The sequence below is a fragment of the Myodes glareolus genome, chromosome 19 (genome assembly GCF_982192425.1).
Source record: "Myodes glareolus chromosome 19, mMyoGla1.1, whole genome shotgun sequence".
Taxonomy (NCBI): domain Eukaryota; kingdom Metazoa; phylum Chordata; class Mammalia; order Rodentia; family Cricetidae; genus Myodes; species Myodes glareolus.
In genome coordinates this window covers 28209917-28234226 of record NC_142044.1, presented here as the reverse complement: position 1 = coordinate 28234226, position 24310 = coordinate 28209917, and the positions used below count along the sequence as shown (strand labels likewise).

Below are 24310 nucleotides of genomic sequence, written 5' to 3'. Positions count from 1 at the left end.
CATACACCATCTTAAAAGGAAGCTATGATTTCCCCTTGGCATCTTTGGCTCCTAATGCACTTGAGTTATCTGGGTAACAGAGGAACTGCAGTGTTATCAGGGGTAATAGATACAGACTACTGGGGGGAACTTGGACTGCTTATCCACAATGTGGGTAAGGAAGATTGTACCCGGAGAACAGGAGATCCCGCAAGGCAGCTCTTGGTGTCATCATGCCCTACAATTAAGGTCAATAGGAAACTATGGCAACACAATCCAAACAGGATGATCAATGTTTCAGAACCTTCAGGAATGGTCACCCTTCCAAGTAAAACAGTGGGACCTACTGATGTGCTTGCTGAGAAGAAGGGAAACACAGAAGGGATAGTAGAAGATGTTCACGAAACATGCCAGCTGGGGCCACATGACAAGTTACAGAAATGAGGATTGTGAATGCCAAGAGTGTTCTTTCCTGTTTATAAAATTTCCTTTATTTTTGAGAACTTTATAAATGTATTCAATAAGATATAATATCTACTCTCCTCATCCTAATTTCTCTCATATACTTCTCAACATGAGTCCTTCCCAATATCATGGTTTTTTAAAATCTAGCTACTAAATCCATTTAATGCTCTTGATATGTACATGAGTGTTAAACCACCCACTGGAGCATGGGCAACGTCCCAGTAGCCATATCCTCAGGGAAAAATAAAGATTCTCTCACCTCCAGCACCTATCCACTGACAGCAGCTACTGTATAAGGGGTGGAGCCTGGAGATTATTGACATTGTCTATGCCCAGATTTTGGTTGATTTTCTCTTGCAGGTCCGTGTGGGTAATCATGGATGTGGTACTTTCATAATTACAGTAACCATGGCATGTCTAGAAGACAGTATTTCATGGCATCCCTCCCCACTCTCTGGCTTTTGAATTTTTCTCTGCCTTGTTTTCCACAATGTTCTCTGAGCCTTGTGGTTGACAGGCTTAGTAGAAATGTCCTGTTCAGAACTGGTCACTCAGCCTCTTATTCTCAGCACTGGCCAATTGTGCAAATCTCCATTGACCACTGCCCATTGCAAAAGGAAACTTCTCAGGTCAAAAAGGGAAGACCCTAAGTGGAACACACATGGAGGACCCCAGGAAAGGAGAATAGTTAAGATCTCCTGGGTAACCTTGGAAGGGCAGTAGAAGGGAGGGGATGGAGGATGGGAACATGAAGACTTCAGAGGGCTGAGTAGGAGAGGTACAGAGAGGGGAAACAATGAAAGAGAAATCTTGATGGAAGGAGCCATTATGGGATTAGGGAGAAGCCAGGTGCTAGGGAAATTCCCAGAAATCCACAAGGATGACTCCAGCTAAGACTTCTAACAATAGTGGAGAGGGTGCGTGAACTGTTCTTCCCCTATAATCAGATTAGTGATTGCCCTAATAGTTAGCATAGAACCTAAATTCAGTAACTGATGGAAGCAGATGCAGTGACCCACAGGCAAGCACTGGGCTGAGCTGTTGGAGTTCAGTTGAAGAGAGGGAGGAGGGACCATATGAGCAAAGGGGTGGGGTCAAGACCGTGATTGGGAAAACCACAGAGACAGTTGACCCAAGCTGGTGGGGGTTCACAGACTCTGGACTAACAACTAAGGATCCTGCATGGGACCAAACTAAGCACTCTGAATGTGGGTGCCAGTTACGTGGCTTGATCTTTTGGGGGCCTGGAAGTGGAACCAGGACTTAGCCTAGTGCATGAACTGGGATTTTGGAGCCCCTTCTTTGTGGTAGGATACTATGCTCAGTCTTGATACAGGGTGGAGTGGGGAGCTTTGTCCTGACTCAACTTGGTACACTAGACTTTGTTTATTTCCCAAGGAAGGCCCTACCCTCTCTGAGGAGTGGATGAGAGGTAGAATGGGGGAAGGGAGGAGAGACGGAGAAAGGAAGGGAGTGGGGAACTGGAGCTGGTATGTAAAATGAAAACAAGTTTAAATCAAAAGCAGAAACTTCTCTGACCAAAATTGGGAGCAGCCCAGGTATTCAGAATGTATTGACAGCATGACCATGTGCCAAAATAGTGGTTGCAGGTTCCAGCGTAGAACCTATGATATCCACAAACATGGTCTTGTGATAAGGATTTCAGTACCAGGAATGAAATTTCCTTTTGTGGAGAAGGCCTTAAATACAATCAGAAAGTGTTTAAGTACCCCTTAAAATTATTTCTCTGTCTTCTATTGCATCAGTTGTATTGCAGCAAGTGTCTAAAGCCAGGTAAGACCTTTGTTTTTTTTTTTTTTTACCCCTTAGAAACTTGCAAAATATTTTCTGGGACCATGAAAGCCAGCTAGCGTGGAAGAAGTTTCCTGGCTAGCTTGATACTGATTTCTGTATGCCCTAAAGCCAAGTTTGTGGTGTCTTCAGCATTGGATATTACCAAGTAGTTACGGTGGGCTGCTCAAGGCAGTGGTAATAAATAGCCTGTGTTGCTTTGGAGACCTCTGGGATCTCCATGACCAGTAACTTGTAGATTGCTATTCCATGATTATACTTTGATTTTTTTCAAAGGGACATACATGTGTGTGTGCTCGTGTACACACACACACACACACACACACACACACACACACACACACACGTGACTTGATCTTTTGGGAGGAGCTGGAAGTGGGACCAGGACTTATCCAGGGTGCATGAACTGGGTTTTTAGAGTCCATTCCCTATCGTGGGATACCTTGCTCAGCCTTGATATGGGTGTGTGGATCCTCTCTCTCTCTCTCTCTCTCTCTCTCTCTCTCTCTCTCTGTGTGTGTGTGTGTGGGTGTGGGTGTGTATCCAAATCAGATATATTTTTGGATTGCTGAGACACTCAGTCTCACAGACCGATCAGTTCTACTAGACTTTCTTCCCCATCATGAAGGTGATAATAGCAAGCGTTATTTTGCTAAATGTTCATGCTGTCAGATTATGTTATGAATATTTATATTTATACTTACAGACCTGGGCTGCTCTCAGGTTTGATCAAAGAAGCTTCCTTTTGTAGCGGACAGTGGTGAATGGAGATTTGCATAATTGGTTGGTGCTGAGAACAAGAGACTGAGTGGTCAGTTGTAACCAGGACCACCCAGCCTCTACTTTGTGAGCCAATGTAATAAATATACCATTATGATATGTATTTGCTCTCTTGCTTCTTTTCCTCTAGAAAGCGCTAATGAACACAGAGGCTGACCAGGGAAAGACGGAACCATGAAGTTGTATATTATACAACTATCTCTTATTAGGTTTTGCTTATCTCTGAATGAAAGAGGATGCCTCTGACATGGGACTTTCACGAAAAAACTACCAAGTGTTACTAGTCAAGAAAGGTGTTAAGGGGCATCCAAGGGAAGAAAAAATGGAGAGAGGACATGCATGTCCAACAGCAAGGTAAGGAGTTCCTAGGCCTGAGAACTATGCAGCTCACCAGTAGCTTGGACTTCGTTGGAGATGCTGGGTTCAGTTTCGTGGTGGTGGTGGTGGGGGTAACTAAGAAGCTCACTTGCCTAGAAGTATGCTTGTTTGGGCTGTATTTAAAGCAGTTGGAAGTGCAAGAATAGAATCTGGCACCAATGAGATTTGAATTAATAATCCCAATCTGCTGTAAAGAAACAAACAGCTCAAAGGCCCATGTGCCAAGGCCGACTTTAATTCAGTTCTATGGTAGCACCTGCTGCTTTAGGTTCCAGATTACAGGGCACTGTCCCTCCTGATAAAGGAGGAAATGTCTTAGTGGAATAGCTATTTCTGAAAGCCAAGGACAGCCAGTCAGAGGCTGTAACACATATTTGCTGCCTACCTGTCACAGCCAAAGGTCTGTTTCATAACGTACAGGTGCCTTGCTTGTTTGATTTTATCCCATTCCGCTGTTCTCAAGCTTCTGGGACTGCCTTTTTAAAAAGCTAAGTGCACAAAGTTTAGAGCCACCAGAAACTCTAGGGTGAGGCCCAGACAGTGGGTCTGTTTAGAAGTTTCTCTAAGAAGTTTTGATAGGCCAGCAGGATTGAGTGGACTATAATACACCAGGATAGAGCGGAGCACATTAGAGTTCAAAGTCCAAAGTCTTGGTTAGTGTCAGTGCTTAGTAAAATCATATCCCAAAGAAGTCTCAAATGCAGCCCCAGGACAATGTGTCTCTGATCTGTTTCTGCCTTCCTGGGCAAGTTGTCAAGGCTGTGAACTGTTTTCCTTAGGGTTTGACATAAAAACCAGAGTTACTTCCTCCGAAGTTATCCACTGGGCAGAAATGATGACTCTAACTTTCCCCCATGCAGGGAGCTGGTTATGAAGATAATATGACCCATATTTAAGAGAAGAAGGGCTACCCTGTAAAGTCCAGAAGAGTCTAAGCAAACCTATTCTCTCTAAAGTTCCCATTATCTCACACCTTGTTGTTTAGACATACCTCTACATGGCTGTCCATGCTTTATCAACCCCAAGAATAAGAACGCAGTGTTCAAACTGGGGCCTTGAGTCTTCAATGTGAAGGTCCCAGTGCTATGTAAAAGTATAATCAAGTATGCTTGCTTTTCTCACGTGACACTATCTATTGCTGCTTTATTGTAGCAGACTCTCGCCTTGGACTCTCAGGGTAAGTTCAGATTTCATACGTGATGATGCTCACTCTACCCCAGACTAACAAGAATGTGCTAAAGCTATCTGGGGCTCAGGTTACTCAATAGGAACAGAGAAATGATAATTCCTAGATAAGTATTTAAGCCAGTCTTATAAATGTTTCCTCCTCCACTGCCTGTCAAGTGTCCTAGGAGTGCCCAGCTACCCACAGGTTTAACCCTTGCTTTCTTGCACACCTTTTGCACATACTAAACCCCACCTAGAATGAGCATCGGCTTGCAGGGCTGCTTGAGCTAGCCTCCAGGCTTATCTCAAGCATCAAGTCATCACCATCAATTCCCACTCCCCACCTCGCTCACTGTATTATCATGGATGCATGTCTGTGTGTGTTCACACATGTGAATACAGGCACATATGTGCCGCAGCCTGTATGTGGAGATCATAGGACAACAACCTGTCTTGGCTTTCTACCTTGTTTGAGACATGGACTCTTTTCTGTGCCTTGGGGTTTAAACCAGGCTACCTGGTTGGTGAACTTCTGGGTAGTTTTCTGGCTTTTTCCTTCCATCTTGCTATAGTAGCACTGGGGTTACAGATGGGGGTGCCTATGATGATTTCTATGTGAATTTTGGCTATTCTAACCCAGGTTCTCACCCTTGTGTGACAAGAACTTTGCCCACTGAGCATCTTCCCAGCCCCCAAGCATCACTTTAAGGGAATCTGTCGCTCACTGGCCCAGGCCTCATGGCTGGTGTGTGATTACTCTACACACTCCTCCTTGGTCCCCTGGGGCGGCTATGATTGGCCTACTTGTTTCACAACATGCTATCATTTTATTTGACTGGGGATTCTCTGAAAGGCCAGTCAGATCAATATTGTTGTATTTTGCTTGTTTGTCGATCTCAGTGGAATTGAGGACACTTTTGAAATTGCTGTACACCACAGCTCAAGCCGTTCTCCAAGGATGTGTTCTACCCAGAGTCAACGTGATGAAGGGCCAATGAGAAGCACTCACCAGCACACCACACCCTATCTTTCCATATATATTTCTTTATTTAAATAATCTTTTTATTTTTTTAAAAAATTTATTCTTCCCTCACACATCCCAACTACAGTTTCTCCTCCCTCCACTCCTCCCAGTTCTACATCCAACCTCCCCTCTTCCCCAGATCCACCACCCAGAAGAGAGCAGGCCTCCCAGGGACATCCACTGAACATGGTACAAGATACAATAAGACAACATTGCATTTCTTTCTTTGAAAATTTCTTGTAACATATTTGATCACTTTCATTCCCCTCCTCCAATTCCCTCTAGATCTTCCCCCTTCTTACCCACTCAACTTGATTGCCTTTACAGCCCTTAAAGAAAACCAAAATAAAATAAAACCCTGAAATACGGAATCCGGTTTGCATTGGATGACTACTGAGGATGGGACCTACCCTAGCGTATGGTTGATAGACCCAGTGATATTCTATTGGTGCACCTTACTTTTCCTCACCTAATAGCTATCCATTGACAATAGCTCCTTGGCTGAGGGTGGGACTTCATGTTCCCCTCACCTTCTCTGTGCTTGGATTTTTGGCTGGCTGACTTGTGCAGGTCTTATGTATGCGGTACAGTTTCTGTGAGTTCTGTGAATCGACACACACTCTCTGGAAACTGCTTTCCTTGACGTCATTCACCAGCAAAGCTTCTCCTTGTAGTAAGTGATGATTAGCACAGAAAGTCACGAGTGGCCCATGTGCAGAGAATAGAAGACTGACGTTCTGAACCCCAAATGGGTTGTCTCTATCACAGCCCTCTCCTCAATGCTCAGGGAGCAATTTCTTTTCTTGTTGCATCTTCTGAAGGAAACGGCTCTCCGGTACAGACAGGGAGTAAACGTATCACTTTCCATTAAGAAGGGCTGCTGTTTGTTGTTGGTTCTTGAGTCTCAGCAACTTGTTATTTTACAGGTAATGACAACATTTGAGACAATGATGCAGTGCTTCTTTCTTCACTGGTACAATAAAGAATGGAAGAAGCTAGGGGCACATCCTATATTTCTTCTGTAAGAACAAAATCATGTCTACTGTACTTTTAAGAAATACCAGGGAACGGAGATGAATAAATGCAAGAGCCTGCTCTAAAATCCCCACAGGAACCAGTGATGTATGTAGCTCAGTTGATAGAATGCCCAGCAGGCAGGGGCCCCTGGATTCAATTCCCAACGCTTTACAAATCACATTATCATGGTTTATGCCTGCAATTCCCACACTTAGAAAGAACGGGTAGAAGGATCAGAAGTTGAAGGTTAACCTTTGTAATGCAATCCTAATTAATTTTATTAAATAAAAATCCATAGTCAGATATTGGGGGTGAAAGCTGAAAGATTAGGGAAGCAGAGTAGTAGCCACTAGAGTTCTTACCTCTCTGAATGCTCAGTCAAGAGGGGCCAGATCCTGTCTCTAGGAATTCTCAGGCTGAATCCTGAGCTCCTGTCTCCTCCCGCATTATATTCCTCTTTTTGCCTAACCATATCCCTTCCTGTCTCCACCTCCATAGTGCTGGGATTAAAGGCCTGTGACTCTCAAGTACTGGGATTAAAGGTGTGGGCCACCACTGTCTGGCCTCTATGGCTAACTAGTGGCTTAGCTCAGCATTCGGATCTTCAGGCAAGCTTTATTAGTTAGATCACAAACAAAATATCACCACAATTCTCAGCTATATAGCAAGTTTGAGACCAGCCTGGACTACATATGGCCTTTTTAAAAAAATCTGTAGTCTGGTGGGGAGAAATGTGGCTTTATGATAAATATATAGTACTAGGGACAACGGGATAAGGAGGGTAAAAGATATTCCATTTTACAGTGTTTTCTAAATTCCTCAGTGTAAATATTTCTAGCATGTCTGATTTTATTAATTTGTCTTCAAATTTCACTATTGGCCAATTACAATTTGACAAGCTGGAGGATCCATTCATTCTTGCGTTTGAGTTTTGCCTACATCAGATCTAAGAGCAAAGTAAGATCACAGAGTCCTCATAAACATCTCAGAACAGAAAATGGAAAATGGTGAGCCAGAGGCAGTAGTTTTTGTGATGCTAATGAAACTGAAGCTTCGAGGTTTCTGGCTGGCATGCGCATATTCTAAATATACATATATTTGCATAGTTAATTTTATATCCAGAATTTTATATGCTTATGTTAAAAAGAATCACCTAAATTATATAATCTCATCTTCCATTTCTGCTTGGTCTTATAATTTAGTTTTCTTTCTGAGACAGTCTCATATAGCTCAGACTGGCACTGGACTCACACAGCTCCTAACATTGCTGCTGCAGGCTGTGGCTTGTGGCTTCGATGTTCTCCTCATGTGGGTGCTGCTGAGGCTCCTTTTGGGTTCTTGGGATTGTTCTTCAGTATGCCTTATGAAAAAGAAAGGTCAATTTCTGGAGATCAGAATTTTTGATGACCTTGAATGCTTCTAGAAGCTACCTGGATGTTGGACCACTATTCTCTATTTTTCTCCAAATGAGTTGCTCTTTCTTTAGGCACCCCGACTTCTTCTCATGTCTTAAGTTCACTCTCTTCTTATTTATGTTTGGCAAATCCCTTCACCAACCAGCCTTTGTAACAAATTATATGATTGTCTTTGCTAATTACTATCCCCCTTTTCAGCTCTCTGCTCTAGGGTACTCTAAGTTCTACTGATCAGCGTATATATGGGTTCCCTGGGTAAGATTTTTTTTTCTGTTGAACTGTCTATCTTGAGCAAATAATCCCATGATACCCTTTTTCTGGGAAAGGAGCTTCATATCAAAGGGGCAGATATCACTGGCAGTACATTTAATCGACTAATAAAGCAGTGATTTCAATATATCCCATAGGCTGCATTATTATATAGCTCAAACCAGGACCTTTAACCCTTATTTTCCTTGCAATTTCTTAGATTTCTGTGCCAGGATGGAGAAATTCTAGGTCTTTATCATTAAACCACACACTTCTATTTCCTTTCTTATAGTACTATGGAAAAGTACTATAAGCACATATGGATGGCCAGTAGCTGAAGAAATTAGAGAAGCCAATATTTGTCTGATTCTATTACAATAACTTCATAATTGAAGCAGTTAAGAAGATGATGGGTTTATGTTCTTTGCTTTATAGCCGAAAAGCTGGTGACCCAGAAAGGAGAAGTGACCTCTCCAAGGACAAAGATAGTTAGTGTCAAAGCCCTAAATGAATCAGGCTTCAGTCTCCTGACTCCTGGAGTTCTTCGGAGCTCACACTGCAGGGTATTTGGAGGGTTGGATGACACTAGTAAGTAACGAATCTTTGCCTGAGTTATTTTCACTTGGCAGACACTCTGATTTTTCTCTGACAGCTGATATCTGGGGCAAGAATCTGCCTGTCTTTTCTCAACATTGGCCTGGGCCAGCTGCAGGTCCCCACTGTGAAGTGGTCATGCGGAGCAGGTGGGCCAAGCATTTTCATTTCATAGATCATTAGCTCTTGGCACAGATACTTCTCCACTATCCCTGGCTCCCTAGATCTTATATCACCTGCTACAGTGGAGGAGAACGAGGCTATGGTCTGCAAAACTAGACGGATAGAGCCTCTTACTGAAGCTGTTTCTGGCTGGCAAAAATTTTCCACATTCTGGAGGAGAATCTCACCCAAAGAGGCCCTGTCCTGATTCTTCTCCCTCCCACAAACTTTTGTTTATTCACCATTATCCAAGGTCAGGAAGCCACATGAAAACAGAGAAAAACCAAGGGACATAAAGAGAAACCAAGGGGTATGGGAGACAATACTGACAGAATCTTAGAAATGTACTGACCTTTGAAAAATGAGAAATCTGGCTAGAGGAATCACAGAAAGAAGAGTGAAAAACTAGAGAGAAAGAGGGAAACAGAAAAATTCAGTGATAAGGGAAATGGAAGAGAGACAGAGATAGAGGAGACAGATGTTAACAGAGTGGACTTCAGAGATTCTGACTGACACCTCTGATGGTGTTAAAGAGATTAAGTTCCCGAAGATTACCAGAAACACCTGAGATCAGAATGCTTGTGATTCATTCATTCATTCATTTGTTAATTAACGTATTCATTTCTTTTCAATAAGATATTCAAGTTCTGTTAGGCAAATAAGCAGGGGCTTAGCTGGTCAGAGGATTCATGTCAAATGAGTCATGCATATGTTGGTAAGAACTTGGAAAAGAGAAGCCTAGAGAACATAATTATTGACTTCAAATATTTCCAGGAGTGCATTTGTGAATTATAAGTGGTGTTTATGTGCATTTTTGGTTAATCCAGAACCAGGGCACGGAAAGCATAAATGGATAGACTTGAAGTCAGTATAAAAAGCCTACAGTTTCAGAGAGGCACATTCCTCACATCTGGAAGAAATACCAGTTGGCAGGAATGTTACAGGTAAAATGAATGAATGTACAGTGAAGACAGTGATCTCTTGATACCTTATCTCTAAACTTGGAAGTTTGGGGACAATTCTATCTAATTCTGACTATCCCTAATGAGTGACTACCCATAAGTCGATTGAGGTCATCCATATGTCTCTAGAAACTGTACATCAATTAGTATGTGTGTGTGTGTGTGCATGTGTGTATGTGTGTATACTTGTGTGCATGAAAGCATTGTGTGCATGTGTGGTATATGTGTATGCTTGTATTGTGTCTCTGTATGTATGTGTGTGTCTTGTTGACTGTGCTGCATGAAGTGCTTCTTGTTTTGAACAGCTCTTGGAAGACTTTGCTAGCAAAAGAAACTTGGGAAGATTTGGGAAGCAGATGAAAAGGTGAAGAGGCCCTTCTTCTCTGGGTCTTGGGTCCAGACTTGATTGATTTTTAGTCTCTGAATGAGTTCCCATTTCATAGCTGTGACTAAAAGACAGATTTATGAAGCTAGTCCAATATCTTTTAAGTAAGAACTTTACATAATCTTGAGAAATTTGAACCTACCGCAGGAGTGTTTGAAAGTCATACTTCCTGTGACTGAGGTGAAACTTAAAGGCAGGCTCTACATATCTTATTGATAATCACTGGCTGCCTGAACTTTTTGGTACCAATAGTGTCTTTCCAGATTGAGTGCTTTCCTGTGTGTCCTGAGTTTTAGCCTGGACCTTTCATTTGCAATCCATGTAAACTTTGCCAATTATTTAAGCCATCTTATCTTCCTTTTTCTCTATAAAAAGTGGTGACAGAAGGGCCTGTGAAATGTCTCAGTGAGTAAAGGTGCTTGCTGCCCAAGTCAGACAACTTGAGTTCTATTCCTGGAATCCACATAAAGGTGGAAGGGTTATAACCATCCTCAGAGAGTTGCCTTCTGACTTCCATATGCAAAAGAAGGCATGCATATACACATATACATGATACTAATACACAAAATGAAAGTAAAAATAACTAAGCAGAGATAATACTGTTGATTTCAAGGGATCAGACCCCAACCTACACTTACTCAACCATCAGAAACATATTCAGCACTTGTAAGGTGGTTCAGTCTAAATTGTAGGCTGCCCAGGTGTGCTTATCAGAGCCAACTTAAAGAATCCCTTATTAACTTTCTATTGCTGTATGATACACCATGACAAAAAGAAACTTAGGGAGGAAAGAATTTATTTCAGCTTTCAACTCTCAGGTCAGAGTCCTCAGGGGAGTCACAGCAAGAATTGAAGGCAGGAACTGAAGCACAAGCCATGAACGCGTGCTGCTTACTGAGTTACTCTTCGTGATTTGCTCAGCCTAATTTCTTATACTACCCAACACCCACAGAAGTGGCACCCTCCATTGTCTGGGCCCTCCCCTATCAACCAATCAGGAAAATGCTCTACAGATCTGCTCACAGGCAATCGGCTGGAGACATTTTCTCAGTTGAGGTTTGTCTTCTTAGATAACTCTAGTTCTTGTCAAGTTGATAGGAAAATCATCTAAGACTGTGAGGAAAGGATTTATTTAGCTTACATTTCCAGATCGTAGTTCATCACTGAGGGAAGTCAAGGCAGGGATTCAAGAAAGGAGCTTGAAGTAGAAACCATAGAGACATGATGTTTATTGGTTCGCTCACAGGCTTGCATCCAGCTGCCATTCATTAACATCCAAAATCCACCTGCCTAAAGATGGTTATCACCCATAGCGAACTAGGCCCTCTTACAACCATTAATGAATAAAATGCCCCAGAGTATGTCCATTTGCCAATATGAGGGAGTCAGTTACTTCTTCAGTTGCCATTCCTTCTTCCTAGGGATATTAAGTTGACAAGCAGGATTAGTCAGCGCACAGGCATTATTCTCTCTTCCTCTGACTTGTTATAGGATGGATGTAGAGTCTAGAGTGGTTTGAACGAGAAGTGTCACTCAGGTTTGGGTAACCGAACACCCAGTTTCCAATTGGTGGTGACAAGTGAAGTTATTACCATTATTATTATTATTTTATTGTGATATAATTATAATAATTATAGAAAACATAATAATTATTATGTCACAATAAAAACTAACTAGTACAGAGGTCAAATGTCACAGTATATTTCTGAGTATACTGCTATTCCATCCAATGGGAACTTTAGATCTTCAGCACATTTTCATATGCTCCTTCTTTCTCCTAAACTGCAGAAAGGGCACACAACTGAGAGCTGACTAATGATCAATTTCTGCTTGAAATGGAATGAATGCCTTAGGGCTATGCAGGTGACCCAAATGAGGCCAATCAGATACGTATGCTCTGTGGGGCTGCTAAGGGAACATCGGGAGGAAAGATGCTTTCCTAGTTTTCAAAGGTCTAAAATGAGGCTGGAGAGATAGCTCAGTTGTTAAGAGCACTTTCTGCTCTTCCAGAGGTCCCAGGTTCAAATTCTAGCACCCATAGGGCAGCTCAAAATTGTCTGTAATCCAGATCAAAGTGACTTGACACCCTCATACGGATATAAATGCAGGCAAAATGCCAATGTACATAAAAAAGGTTCAAGCATGAAAGAATGACATCAGGTCACCTGGAGTCATCTATCACCATAGGAAGGAAGTTGGGCTGTAAATGTGACAGAGGGGATAGTTTTAGTTCCTACTCCTCTGCTTGCAAACTGTTTGGATTTACTCTAAGCACATTCTCCTTCATTGTAGTAGTGATTTTTCTATTGCTGTGATTAAACACCATGACCAAAAGCAACTTGGGGAGGAAAAGGAAAAAAGCTTTCACTTCCTAATACCAGTCCATCACAGAGAGGTCAGAACAGGAACTCAGGGCGGGAACCTAGAGACAGGAGTTGATTCAAAGGCCATAGAGAAGCACTGCTTACTGACTCGATCCTCATGATTTGCTCAGTTTGCCTTTTCAGTACTCACGATCACCTGACCAGTAGTGAAGCTCCCAACACTGGATTGGTGCCTCTCATAGGAATCATTAATCAAGAATGCAAATGGATGGAAATAGAAAACGCTTTACTGAGTGAGGTAAGCCAGACCCAAAAAGAGGAACAAGGTATGTATTCACTCATAAGTGGATTCTAACCATAATTAAAGGTCTTTGAGCCTATTATTCGTGATCCTAGAGAAGCTAAATAAGAAGATGAATCTGATGAAGATTATTTAGCTATCCACCAGGAGGTAGGAAATAGACAAGAGTTCCAGGTAACCTCGGGTGCATGGGGGGGTGGGAGGGTTGATGGAAGGGGAGAGTGTTAGAGAGAAGGGAGTAGGGGAGGAACGGGGAAAGCTCGGTGGACTGGGATGGAGGGGGAGGGAGGAAGGATGAATATGGGATCAGGGAAGAATATTTTTCAACTAAGGGAGTCATTTTAGGGTTTACAGGAGACTTGATTATATATGGGATCCCAGGTCCAAGGAGAGATTCCCCCAGATTGTTCTCTGGACAGAGGAGAGGGTGCCTGAATCGGCCGTGGCCCATGACCATACTGATGTATATTTTGCTTATCACCATAGATCCTTCATCTGGCGAAGGACGGCGATACAGTCGGAGACCCACATTGGAGCACCGGACTGAGCCCCCCGAGGTCCAAATGAGGAGCAGAAGGAGGAAGAACATGAAAAACGAAATCAGTACTGCGAGGGATGCTATCACCCACTGATACAAGGGAACGGATCTAATGAGAGTTTACCAAGGCCAGTTGGACTGGGACTGAATGAGGAGGTGATCTAACCAGATTCTCGGAATTTGGCCGGATTCTCTGACTGTGGCTGGCCCGAAGTCTTTCTGAAAAGCCATTGACTATGATACTGGGACCTGTTTCCTCTGCATATACTGGATTTTGGGGATCCAGTCTGTTTGGACACTCACCTTCCTGGACCTGGAGGGAGGGGGAAGGAACTGGAACTTCCCACAGGGCAGGAAACCCTGACTACCCTAAGGGACAAAGAGGGAGGAGGAGAGGGAGTGGGGGGAGTGGGAGGGTGTTGGGAAGAGGGGCGGAAATGGAAAATTTACTTTAAAAAAAAAAAAAAAGAAAGTTCTCCCACAGACTTGCCTACAATCCAATCTTGTGGAGATGTTAATGAATTAAGAGTCCTTCTTGAACCTAGATGTGTTGAGGTTTGTGTCAGGTTGACAGAAACCAACTAAAACACTCCTGGTCTTTTAAAAATGTTTTTGTTTATCAGTCCCAGGGAAGCTAATCTACATCTGATCAGGAGATGCAGGAAAGCTTTTCTTTGTTTCTCGGGGCAGGGTGGGTGTGGAAGATAGGCTAACCTTATATTCTACTTAGTCCTTTCACGACTTCCTGCTTTTTGGAAATCAGCTGCACGTGGCCAAAAAGAGTCCTTCCCATCCCTCTTGTTTGCATGGGTAAATATGTCTAACATTCACAGACTTGTTTGCCTATCCACTAAGCTTCCTCCTATCAGTGATCCTTTCTTTAAAATGAAGATGACAATTTGGTTTCCCATAGGATTGTCCCATGCCTTAATTAATTTGTTTAGAGTCTCAGAATAGAAAGAAAGTCACAATTGAGGTTATGCATCAAAGACCCTCATAGAACTGAGCCAGGAAGGGTGGACATATGTGAGGCAGTAAAGTAAAAAGTGGAGCATACCGAGGTTCTCACACTTGACATTCATTGCTGTGTCTAACGAGCTTCCGTGTGTGCTTCCCAGCTGTGCCAGCCAGCTCGTTTAACTTTCACTATTAAGACGGTTTCTGTTGCTAGAAACCAAACAATATTAAAATAGCTATCAAATTTCCTCTTTTTAAACAACATCTGCAGTTATATATTGATACAATCTTTTCGAAGTGTTGAAGTGTCTTACTGCTGTTTTAATTTTCACTTCTCTACTGGACTGCAATGGAAACCCATTTGCATTTCTTTTTTTTTCCTGAGATATCTTTTCATATCTTTTGCTTGTAGTATAGCTGGTTTATGATCTAATTTTTGCGTTTTGAGAGTTCTTTTATACTCTATGATAGCAGTCCTATATCTGAATGTATGCTACAAATATTTTTCTTAGTTTATGTTTTAACTTTTTTTTTCATCACAAATAAGATTTTATTTGTCACTATTAAAAATCTGGATTTCACACAGATTCTTGGATTGGTGGTTCATATCCATCAGCTCGTTCAACCTTAGTACCTGTCTCATCACCAGTAGTTTTTCCAGAACTACCACCTTCACCATGGAGCTCCATGAGTTTTCTCAATTCAAACTTGGGTTTCTTCAGCGTTTTCACTTTTCTAATGAAGACATCATGAAGAGGATAAATGGACTGGCATGCCTTTTCTATGTCTTTCCCAATGCTGTCTGGAATCAATTTATTAACCACCTTCTTCAAGTCATTTGTCTGCACTTCTCGGGTCATGATCTCCATCATCTTCTTCCGGATCTGGCGGACCTGCTGGTGCTGTGCATATGAGGTCTTACGGATCTGATTGTTGTGGTTTTTTTTGTTTTTTTGTTTTTTTTGTTTTTTTTGAGAAACCAACACAGAACAGACGGAGCAAATAACCATCGGTTGTCTTGACATCAACGTGAGCTTCAATCATGGTCTGCCACTTTTTGACCATGGAACATATTTTGTCCCGGGTAAGATCCATGCCGTGGAAGTTAGTCAGACAGTTTTTGCCCTGAACATCCTCAGTGATTAGCTTGAATTTTCTAAATGCAACTTCATCATTCTGGAGATCAGCAAGGCTCACTTCAAACACACGACCTTTGAGGCCATCGGAGGCAATTTTGGTTCCTTGAGTCCGTGTGACTAGTATCTTTCCAATGTTTCTAATATTGAACATGGCCGGGGCTTTCACATCATACCAATCTTTCTTCAAAAATGGATCAACCACTTTCTTCTTGGCTCCCTTCTTGCCACCTTTAGTCAGCTGCTTGTTCTTGCCAACCGCCATGGTGCTGCTCAGGGAGCCAAAAGGGGCTTATGTTTTAATTTTTAAAGTATAATATTTATTTAACCACAGGCAAATGTGTAAAAGTGAATGCTGAAACCTGAAGTGTGGTTTTCAAATTTAAGATCCAAGACTTAACATTTTAAGATGAATTTTGGATTAAAGTTCTTGCCATCTTCCCTTATATTAACAATTTTATATGCTTTTAGTAGTTTCTTAGGTTCTCTATCAGAAATAATGATCGTAAGGGCAAGGATCTTGCTTTATATTATGTTCACAGTGTTAAACATATTTTATCTCCCATGAAATCAGCATTAACAACTGTATGAGTGTTGGAAAGGCTGAATGAATACATGAGTTTGGCTGGTAGCCATGGCTACACTGCAAAGAATTTAGTGAGTTGGCCCTGTTGCAGTTGATTGTACTGTTAATTAACATGTAGCCATACTAATTTATTATTGCCTAAGTTCTGAATTGTTTCCAAGTTCCTACCAATATAAAATAAAGTAGTAGGGGCTTCTTTGTACTGCACTCAAACATTCCTCCCCCTTTTCACTTCTTTAGCATAGATCATGATGATATAAAATAATCATTGAGCCAAGAATGCTAGACAAATTAATACACATAATATAAGGTCTAATACTTTTATCACAAGAGATTGGCCCATTTTTCCAAAGTCACTTGAGACCTTGGATCTAAGGTAGGGTAGTTGACCTACAGGAGCCATCATCATTACCTTCAAAGGATCCTCTGAATTCAAATAATTAAAAATAAAAACCCTTAAAGCAATAGGCATCTCCCTTGGAAAAGAAGGATATTGGTTTGAACATAAAGAAAATACATTAGATAATAATCTGAGATCCTTAGCAAGTTTTCTAGTAAAATAGGGGATCCTCAGTCATTCTTCCGCATGAAAAGGGAAGTGAAGAAGATGTACTTAAGGGCTCTGAGGAATTTTCTCATAAAATGTTGATAATTACTGATGTGTGATTTCCCCTCTGTTTGCTGTGATTACCATTAGTGAATAAAGAAACTGCCTTGGCCTGTTGATAGAGCAGAGCTTAAGTAGGCAGGGAAAACTAAACTAAATGCTGGGAGAAGGAAGGCAGAGTCAAGAGAGAAGCCATGTAGTCCCATACCAGAGATAGACACTGATGGAACTTTGTAAGCCACAGCCACATGACAATACACAGATTAATTGAAATGGGTTAACTTAATACATAAGAGTTAGCCAATAAGAAGCTAGAGCTAATGGGCCAAGCAGTGATTTAAATAATATGGTTTCTGTGTGATTATTTCAGGTCTGAGCTACCAAGCAGCTTGGAATCAACAATCAAGCAGGCTCCTTGCAACAAATGACTGTAATTTAATGTTATTCATGTGTTATAGGCATTGCTTCATGCTTCTTAACATAAGGAATATTTTTTAAAATTCTCCCCAAATATACATGAGGTAGACTGTTACTGTTTCCATTTTACAGATGAATAAATGAGTTACAGAGAAGTTCCCAAGTGTACTCTCATAGTAAGTGTATTGGGATGAGAAGCCCAAAACTTTTATGTCTGTCACGAGATGAAACCCAAAGTCAAGTTCATCTTTTAAAATGCATACAATGATAGGCACATTCATTATTTTGTTACAAAGAACCATGATTTACCAGTTTAAAAGGGCAAGCCTCCATAATTCCTCTCCTTTTTAACCATTTACTTTCCTCTTCAGAGGGCTTAGAAGTGACTAATGTGAGAGAGCTTGTCTGTCAATCAATGGAATGCATTTCACTGATGGGTGGGGTCATCACTCCAAAGCCAATTAACCATCTGCACATAATCCCATTGGAAACTCTAACCCATTTTTGGTTTGTTTATTTTGTTTTGTTTGAACCTATCCATCTGGCTACATCCTCATATAGACTCGAGGACTGCCTCTGCCCTTTTTCTTTCTATTTCCCCTTAAGACACACACAAATCCATGGGAACCTAACATATTCACACAAAGGAATATAGAGATCTGCTCAAGGTCACAGAGCTTGAGAGAGGAGATGCAAGGTTTTCATTCAGAAAATACATTAGATGATAACTTGAGATCTTTAGCAAGTTTGGTAGTGAAATAGATGATCCTCAGTCATTCTTATGCATGAAAAGGGAAAGGAAGTACGTGCATTTAAGGGTTTGTGACGTTGTGACACCAGGGTTTCTGTGAGAGGTCATAACAGTGTGATATTCTTTTAAGTATGAGGAAGCAGAAGTCCAGACTATAGAAGATTCTTCCAGAACACTTTAACCTGCTTTAGAACTCTTACCTTGATACTATGTAAGCCTTCTTGGCTTACGTTCTTGAGTTGTTAGGCTTTTATTCTTTCCACCCCAAATATGGTCAATCACAAAGACAGTCAGGATCATTTTTCATTGTCTCTCCTTTATTTATGTTTTCGGGGAAAGAAAGTTAAAAAGAAAATCAGCAGTCTGGAAAATGAAACATCCCATCCTTGCCTCCAAACATGACCGGGCCAAGTTGTAACTCAAATCACTCTTTATACTCTATGGTCATAAATCTTTCTAAACTAAGCTGCCATTAAAATTAATGGAAGAGCAGCGTCTGCTATTCACCCGTGGCAACTCAAGCAACAAAGCCCGTGAAAACAGTCCCTCCCTTTGCTCCTAATGCTGACTTAAGCAATAAAGTCTCACAGCCTTCACAAAGACTCCACAGCCTTTGCTCTTTGCAGCAGGCTGCTTTATCCCTGGATCTAACAGGTTGTCTCCCCTTCTTCATCTCTGATTCCATTTTGAATGTGAGTTAAACAGAATTGGAATTCTTCATGTGATGGGGAGAACCTGATTGACTCAGAATTCAGCTCCTCCAATTACTGCATCTAACTTACAGTGTAACCACAGCTGAGAAAATTCACCTCCCGTAGCCTTGGTTTTTCTTATTCATAAAACTGGATATACAGCAGGGCAGCCAGAGAGCATATTTCTCTTGTGGTTGTACCCTAGGACTGGCTCTAGCTCTAGGTTACTCTTTTTATAGCCAGTGGACTTACGGCTCATTTATATCTTATCTCACCTCTGAGCAACACTGTTTGTGCTTGAACCTTTGTCTTAGGGTTTCTATTGCTGCAATGAGACACCATAATACTAATAAAAAACTTGGGAAATAAAAGGCTTATTTGGCTTACACTTTCACATCTCTTCATCATCAAAGGAAGGCATGACAGAATCTCAAACATGACAGGAACCTGGAGACAAGTGCTGATGTTGAGGTCATAGAGGTATGTTGCTTACTGACTTGTTCATCATGGTTTGCTCAATCTGCTTTGTTATAGAACCCAGGACTACCAGAACAGGGATGGCACCACCAACAATTGGTTAGAACCTCCAGCATCAATCATTAATTAAGAATACCTTACAGGCCTGCCTATTGCCCAGTCTTATGGAGGTATTCTTTTAGTTGAGGTTCTCTCCTCTCAGGTGACTTTAGCTTGTGTCAAGTTGACACAAAATGAGCCAGCACAACCTGATAATGCTCTTTGGCCAAAATCACTATCATATAATGTCACAGACACAGGTACCAAGAGTTAGGACCTGTATACATCATTGAGTCATGGGCAAAAGTCAATGCACAGCAGACAGATATAGATCTAGTGATCCTGGTTCAATAATGGATCTGGCCAGGGATGATAGACGAGGAGATAAACAGGCCTTAAACAAAATGTTAGAGATATTTTCAGCCCAAACCAGAACAAAACAAAACAATTGCCATGAAAAGATAAAATGCTTCATAGCTGTCGGGAGAATCTGATGAGTGTTTTGAGGCATATTTAAAATTTTCAAGTTTATTTCTTAACAATTTCATATATGCACATAATATATTTTTATCACATTCACCCCATTACCCTTTCTTATCCTTCTTCCACTTTTTCCGAATTCCACTTTCTTCCCAATAACTCTTCTCCGTTATGTATGCATTTCTCAGTGATCCAACAAGCATCATTAGGGTTTCTTGCATAAGCAGGCACATGGGATTACTTAAAGAAAGATAGGTATCTTAGCAGTGACTACCTTACTGAAGAAAAAGGCTTCTCCCTCATGTGGGTCAGGAAGGCATTTGCTATTTTATTCTTTATATTTATGAAAGAATTTTAAGAGACATATTTATTATGGATGTATACTGGTGCGGGAGAATTATCTGTATCCTGTCAATCATATTTTAATAAAACACTGATTGGCCAGGCAGGCAGTATAAGCAGGAAAGCCAGACAGGAAGTAGAGGTGGAGAAAAGAGACTGGGAGTATTCTAGGAAGCTCCCTCTGCCAGTTCTGCCCAGATCACCGAAGAGGAAAGATGTAAGCTGCCCAGCTGAGAAAGGTACTGAGCCGTGTGGCTAACGTAGATAAGGATAATGGGGTAACATAAGTTATAAGAACTAATAAGTAGCCTGACCTAACGGGCCAATCAGTTCATAACCTAATGTAGACTCTGTGATTTCTTTGGGACTTGCCAGCTGTGGGGTACTATGTGGGACAGAAACCCCAACAAGCCGGCCCACGTGCTACAGTATACCAAGCCTAAGTATGTAGAGTAGGAAGGAAATTGGAGATAGTACTTCATGGGAACTTACAAAATGACATTAACAGAGGGTCTTTGTATGAATAAATGAGTTTGTGGCCATCCTGAAGAATGTTTTAACCCTTTGGTCTTGAGTCTTACTCCTCCAAATACCCTTCCAAATACCCCTCCAAATCTAGCACATTCTTATACCAAAGGAACTTATCCATAACTCACTAATAAGCAGTAAGACTAGATTTAGATTAAAAATTTTAGACGGGTCCTACTTTACCACAGAAAGTTTTACGATTTAAATATAAATCAATGCAAAACCCGATTGAATTTGCAAGTCTTTCTTTTCTGAGATACAGATTTCAGGTAATTAGATTGGTATTTGCTACAGGCCTCATCATCTTATAGCCACCCCTGCAAGCACATCTTTTGCTACACATCTGCTTGTGATGCAGCTGGACTCTTCTTAATCAGTGGAAATGGATCCCCAGAGCTATGTAATTACCTACTAACTCAGGAGGTCAAGGACAGTGCTGATGCAACTGCACTTTTGCTTGCAAAGAGTTTTACAAACTTCTCTTGGGAAAGTGTCTATGTGTGGAGGAATGCTGGCTCTCAGGTGGGCCATCAGTATCTCCAACCCACAGAATCAGACACAGAAGACATGAGACCATGGCTCATGTAAAGGTCTGATGGCAACACTGATGCTTAGCTGGTAACTAAGAATGTGTCTAATAAATAATTTCTTACAGTAATATAAAATGCTTCATAAATAATGTGAAAAACTGTCTGTGATGGTTAGGACTGACTTTCTACATTGCACAGTCTAGAATCCCCTAGGTGATGAGCCTTCTGGTATGCCTAGGAAAGATTTTCTAGATCAGGATAATTGAGGTAGACCTTCCCACCATAAATGTGAGCAGCACTCATCCATGGACTGGAGATTCCCAGGCTGCACATAAAAACACAAAACTAAGCATCTTTCTACTTCTTGTTTTTGGATGCCTCACACTCCTACTGCCATACCCGTCCCACTGGAGAGGAACTTCCCATTAAACCATGAGCCCTTAAGTTGTGTGTGTCAGGTATTTGTTATAGTCCTGAGAAAGGTGATGAATAAACTTTAATTCGTACACATGGGATGTGAAAGAACTACAGCTTACTTTCTAGAACATGCTGGGCAAAGGCTGCCTATATGACTACCTCTCAGATCTTCAGATGCCCACTCTTTAGAGGACTTTCTTGATAATCAACCCCCATCCCCATGTATTATCACAACCTGTTCTGGAAATGTCAAGCAATATTCCCTTGGCAGTTGCCTGTTTTCCTCTGGACTTTGCTCCATTTACATTTTTTTTCCTGACTGTGCATTGTACCTCTTTGCTACATTTTAGTTTACAGTAGATCTTTTGCTGAGTACTCTTTCTAGCCAGTCGCTGAGCTCAACACAAACTCCTCCCTCCCATATCTTATATCTTCTAACTCTCAGCTGATTTATTTTTGTGGAAGACCTCAGAGCTGGTGGCTGAGGTTGGATTTCCATCACTATCAATAGTGTCTGACTGCTACCATGTTCTTAGGTCTTCTCACTACTGACGCATATATGGCTTGCATATATCATTTTTTCTATATAATGCAGCGATTGTTTTTCTGAGGAAAAGCGCTCTTTACCACTGGCCTTAGTTTAGTTGAGAAGCTATATCTGAAAAATGTTTGATAAATATAATCATTTAAGAATCAATATCTATCTATCTATCTATCATCTATCTATTTAAATATCTATCTATCATCTATCTTTCTTTCTATCTATCTATCATCTATGTATGTATGTATGTATGTATGTATCTATCACTAATCTTTGAAGCTGCCTATTTATCTGTCCATAAACTACTTTTTACAATGCTAACCACGATATCTGCATTCTCCGTTCCCCACCATAATTCAGGTTCAGACTAGCAACACACATTAGTTCACTCGAACTAGTGCCACTTTCCGAGTGATCTGTCTTCACTCATTTTTTTTTTTTTTGGTTCTCAGAGGGCTGTGTGGGAAGATGTGAAGCTGCCTCATTACTCCTTCAAAATGCTTTTGTGGTTCTCCTTCCTTAAACATCTCAGCTTGGTGTCAAAGCTCTTAAAATAATTTCCATGGCCTCCCACTCATCCTTATTTCTCTTTAAACATTCTATTACCACCCAACTTTTTAACTATTCTATATTTCTAGATTCTTTTCCTCCATGACACTATTTTATTTTATTTTTGCAATTCAGTTTTTCTTTTCAACTTGATACCCTATATTCATTCTACTTAATGCAAACTTTTTCAGATTGACTCAGAGCTCACAAGTTTACTGCCACTCTCTCCCTCTACTCTGTGTACTCTTCGAGAATAGAAATCTTCCCATATTCATTTTATATTAGTCTTCTCATCACAAACTTTGGCCAAAATAGTTAGTCAGTAGGTCTGTATGAAAGACAATGAATAATTTAAAGTTGCTTGAGAAACCTCATTGTACAGAATATTGCTGCAGGATTTTATGAAATGTTTGCTCAAATGGACTTAAAAAATAATAGTTCCAGGTCATACAATGCTTAAATGATTAGATAATTTTCCCATGCTATATTCTCTTCTGATCCATACCATAAAGGACATACCAAAGTTGGCAGAGAACTTAGTGCTGGACCAGCCTATGGCTCAAAGACACTAATGTTTGGGAGGTTTGAACTTTATGAAAGTCACTTAACTAGGAGCGAGTCATTATATATTATATATTAAAGTCATATTCTTTAATATAAATTGTGTCCTTTATTGGGTGTTAACCCCTCCCCTCCTTTGTTGATACGTGAGTTTCCAGGAAGCTTTGGTGAACTCAGTAAGGCCAGACACCTGCAACTCAGGCTCTTACTCAGGAGAACATTTCTTATTTTTCAAAATAGTATGTGTATATATATATATATATATATTCTCTAATTAATGAGTGCTGTATCTAAGTTCCTTAGTTTTGTGTCCTTAGGGAGGTTATATAAATCACCTATGACTGATTTTCCTTTTTAAGTAAAGAGTGTTGACTGAATGACAAGTAAGATGTGGTGGCCCATCGGCTTCACGAATTAAACTATCAATCATGTTATTTTTCCTATTATGAGAGCTAAATTTTAGAATTTCATTTTAAATCCTCTTAAAACGTAAAGTGTATCTTTTATAGAGCACTAACAAGTAGCAATTTTTTGTTTGTTCATTTGTTCATTCATTGCTTTGTTTTTGACAATGCTCATGATGTCACCTTGATTGGCTTGGAACTTGATAGGTAGACCAGGCTGGCCTTACACTCATAGAGATCCATGTACTTTTGCACTCTGGAAATAAAGTTACAGTTTAACATAATGCTCTGTATTGTAAGCAGTGAATCTATTAGCATTTTGGAAGAAAAACTGATTTTTGCATCAGTCATATTCCCTGACTGATTGTTCCTGATCTGCAAGCTTTCTGAGTCACATTCCTCTTTCCCTGGCTTAAGGATGGTCAGGCTAACAAGGCATGCTCATCAGGTGTTCTTTTTTGGGGGGAATTTACACAGGAGTGATGCGAGAGAATTTTCTGTATTCTGTCAATCATATTTTAATAAAACGCTGATTGGCCAGGCAGGCAGTATAGGCGGGAAAACCAGACAGGAAGTAGAGGTAATGCAATGAGAACAGGAGAATTCTGGGAAGCAGGGAGGTTCCTCTGCCATTCCTGCGCAGACCACTGAAGAGGCAACATGTAAGCTGACAGCTGAAAAAGGTACCAAGCCATATGGCTAACATAGATCAGAATAATGGGTTAAGATAAGTCATAAGAACAA

General features: G+C 40.9%; 1 pseudogene; it reads right to left on the bottom strand.

Annotated features, from left to right (window-relative positions):
* Nucleotides 1–15055: 15055 nt before the first annotated feature.
* On the bottom strand, nt 15056–15914 carry LOC125415060 (small ribosomal subunit protein eS1 pseudogene; annotated as a pseudogene).
* Between the last annotated feature and the right edge of the window lie 8396 nt (nt 15915–24310).